This window comes from Hyperolius riggenbachi, chromosome 6, assembly GCF_040937935.1.
Source record: "Hyperolius riggenbachi isolate aHypRig1 chromosome 6, aHypRig1.pri, whole genome shotgun sequence".
Taxonomy (NCBI): Eukaryota; Metazoa; Chordata; class Amphibia; order Anura; family Hyperoliidae; genus Hyperolius; species Hyperolius riggenbachi.
Genome location: NC_090651.1, coordinates 74,325,742 through 74,329,580, shown reverse-complemented (window position 1 = coordinate 74,329,580; position 3,839 = coordinate 74,325,742). Strand labels below are relative to the sequence as shown.

The following is a 3,839-nucleotide window of genomic DNA, read 5'->3' as shown; positions in this document are numbered from 1 at the left end:
TATTATGGAGGGGGAAGGGAGTCAGTCACAGTTTTTTTTTTTTTTTTTTTGCTTGTCTTGGCTCCTGTTGCAAGCAACAGGAGTCCCGGTTAGCAAGGCTATTAGCCCCGTGCACGGAAAAAGCGTGAGTGCCCTAAAGCACCCCCACAAAACGTGCACGAGTAGCCACGGGCCCCACAATACAGCAGGGCCCTTCCGGTTGTTCCCCGAAGGGAACCTTCCCCCTTTGCCATCGGCTCAGGGGGTGGCATCCTCCAACACCCGAGGGGTTGGAGGATCCTGGGGTCCTCCGAGGAGGACCCCGACTGTGCCCAGTGGTTACCCAAAGGGCCTGGCCATGTGGCATCCCACATGGTCCGGGTGGCTCCCCCGAGGGGGAGCCGGGTGGGAACCGAAGTCCCCTGGGAACCAAAGTCCCCGGTGCCAGCAAGCTGGCCCCGACCTTGCGGCCGGAGTGATAAAAATTCCGCACTCTCCCTAGCCAAAAGGCCGGGGAGCTGCGTTAGTCAGCTCTGCATATGGGCAGTACAGACCAAAGCACCCTACTTCCGCCTGAGATCTGCCACATCTCAGGTTTTTTCAGGTGCACCTGGAGTGCCACTTCCAGGGGCAGTACGCCTAAGCAAAGCCCTCAGCTATTCAGCCTCGACCATTGTATAGATCCATTCAATCAGTCCCTGAGAATTATGAACCAGGACGGACACCTTTACTAGAGGACCAGAGGTTCCCATCCCCCCTGCTCAACTCGTTCAAGGTTCCTTCCCCCGGGTGACCAGGCCGGGGTTCCCAGTAGCATGTCTCCCAAAAACCTCAAGAACAGATACTACACTTGATCTTAGCCAAAAGGCCGAGAAGCCAGTCACAGTTACTGCACTTGTTATAGAGAGGGATGGGAGTGCTGCACTTATTATGGGTTGGGAAGGGTGTCAGATGGCCACCCTTGCTGAGAGGGGGGCTGGTTATGGTGACTTCCCTTGTTATATGACCCCTAGCAAATGGGCCCCCTGGCTGCAGGACCAGCACGGAGGAAAGGGGGGGGGGAGTGTAGGGATGGGGTCCTCATCATAGTTTTGGCAGAGGAGATTATAACAGGTGTACATGAAGTAGAAGTGTGTTTTTTGATTAAACTTGCTCCCAGCATGCTTTGCAGCAGCCTTCCTCTCCATAGGGGTCGGGCTTGTGATATAGATGTGACCAGTGAAGACACACTTACTACCACTGCTGCCCGGGACCCTTTTGAAGATCTCAACCATGCTCCTTTTAATGCACAAGCGCAGCCATGCTACACCCAGGCGAGCACAGCCACACCTATGCAGTAGCAGAGAGTCACCCAGCACACGTGTGTTCCTATATCTCACACTTCACAACATATTCTTTCCCACACTTTGAAAACATTCCAAACATTATGCATACTTTTCCCCACACTCTGCGCAGGATATCAGAGTGTGGGAAATGAAGTGCTGAGTGTGAGAAAAGAGGTCGAGAGTGTTGGAAATTAAGTGCAGAGTGTGGGAACGGCTGTACAGAGTTCCGGAAAGGATGTGCAAAGTGTGAACATTTTTCCTAAAATAAATTTAAAGTCCGTTTTGTCAAACTACAAGGTCTTTTTGAGAAATATTTTTTTTTTCTTGTTCCCACTATTCTGACTAACATACCTTTGCTATTAGCCGCTAAAATTGGCACCAGTGACTTCATTGCAATCTCACAAAAAATGTGTCAGAAATCAGCTGCAAACTATAAAGAAATGAAAAATGTGATTTTAAGCAAAATCGTCTTGCAATTTCATGAAAAAAAGTTTAGTAAGTGAAATTGTGCCGTGAGAACCATTTTGAAATTCTTGTCCGATTTCTGTTTTCTTAAAATATATACAAGACTCGGATCTCGGTCTATATTAAAGTATGCCTGTGAGAAAAAAAGTTGAAGATACTTACCTCAGTAGAGCATATCCTCTGGATAATACAGACGCTTCCCCATCCTCCTCCACTGAAGCAATCTAGCCCTAGGGCCCACTGAACATTTTTGATAACGACATGTAGAATATGTACTTGTGGCCGTAATGTCCAGGCACCAGCAGGGTTCGCACCTGACCAGTAGAACAAAGCCACGTCTTTGTCTTCTGCTATGATGTACCATGTTGAATTTCTGGTAACCAGTATGAGACAGTGTATGAGAGTAATAATACCAAATTTAACACACATGCTCCTCATTCACCCCTGATGCCTTGTAACACATAAATGTAACATGACATAAGGGAGGCAAAGTGTCTAATTGGGCAGAATTTTGTCATTCTTCCCTTAAAGCGGAACCAAACCTAACTTTTTTTTTAATTCAAAATATTTAGTTGCACCACTCTGACACATACAAAGATAAATTAACACTCCTTCAAGCCTATGAGCATTTCAGTGCATGCTTTTCACCCTTCTCTTTTCATAACTAGGGTTATACAGGTGGCAGCCATTAGCAATTCCTCCTTTGCCAGACACTTCCTTCTCCACCAGTCTGCCGGATTCTGTTCCGACAATATGAAAGGAAGGGAGGGGTTCCTCCAATAAATGTAAAATATTTTATATTTGTCATCATGCAGCTGAAAAAGGCTGCTATTTATTATTATAATTTAGAAAATAGATTTCATTTCTGAAATCTTGTATTTTTAATTTGGGTCCACTTTAACGGTATACTTACTTTTGTTGCCAGTGGGTTATACATTTATGGCAGTGTGTTGAGATATTTTGATGGGGCAGTAAATTGACACCTATATGCAAGCTGTACGCTGACTACTTTACATGGTATCAAAGTGTCATATCTTCAGTGTTGTTCCATGAAAAGATACAATACAATAGTTACAAAAATGTGAAAGATGTACTTGCTTTTGTAAGATACTGTAATACCAACCTCCCTCTCCAAGCCCAACACTAACCTCTCTTCTCCAATGTCTAACACTAACCTCCCCTCTCCAAGCCTAACACTAACCATCCCTCTCCAAGTCTACCAGTAACCTCTACTCTCCAATGCTTAATACTAACCTTCCTTCTACAAGTATAACACTCATTTCTCTTCTCCAATCACTAACACTAGCATCCCTCTCCAAGACTTTCCTCCCCTCTCCTCTTATTGCCTAACACCAACCTCATCTCTCCAAGCCTAAAACGAACTAACTGTTTCCAGGAATAACACCCCACCCCCCATGCCTAACATTAACCTCCCTCTCCATGAATAACAATATCCCTCCCCCCCCCCCCCCCCCCCATGCCTAACACTTATCTCCCTCTCCAAGCCTAAGACTTTCCTCTCCTGTGTCTAACACCAACCTCTCCCCTTTAATAGATAAAAAAAGTGTTCCTTGCGCTTTCAACTCCAGGAAGCCTTGACCAATCACATCCAATGAGTCTCTAGTCCACACCAGGCAAACACAGTTTATGCTGCTCCAAGTTAGGGAGTGTGCAAAAAGTATCTAAAAAAGAAGGAGCGCTCTAAGTGCGTTACCCAGGATGAGACTTTTATTGCGCTTAAAAGTGATTACTTACAGAAATGAAGATTAAAAACGCTTATCAGCGGGTGGGCTACCCGCTACACCCCTCAGCGGCAAGGCTGCACGCGCTGTGGCCAGCAGCAGCGTGTCCGATGTACCAGGAAGCTCGTCTTGCGAGGCGGTGGGCGGGGCCTAGAATCGTGGTGCGTGTGACGTCATGACGCGTTTCGGCGCTCTGCGCCTTCATCAGATCAGATCTGATGAAGGCGCAGAGCGCCGAAACGCGTCATGACGTCACACGCACCACGATTCTAGGCCCCGCCCACCGCCTCGCAAGACGAGCTTCCTGGTACATCGGACACGGTGGCAG

At 47.0% G+C, this 3,839-nt stretch overlaps 1 pseudogene; it reads right to left on the bottom strand.

The window, feature by feature from the left end:
- Positions 1-687: 687 nt before the first annotated feature.
- Positions 688-859, bottom strand: LOC137523220 (U2 spliceosomal RNA; annotated as a pseudogene).
- Positions 860-3,839: the final 2,980 nt, after the last annotated feature.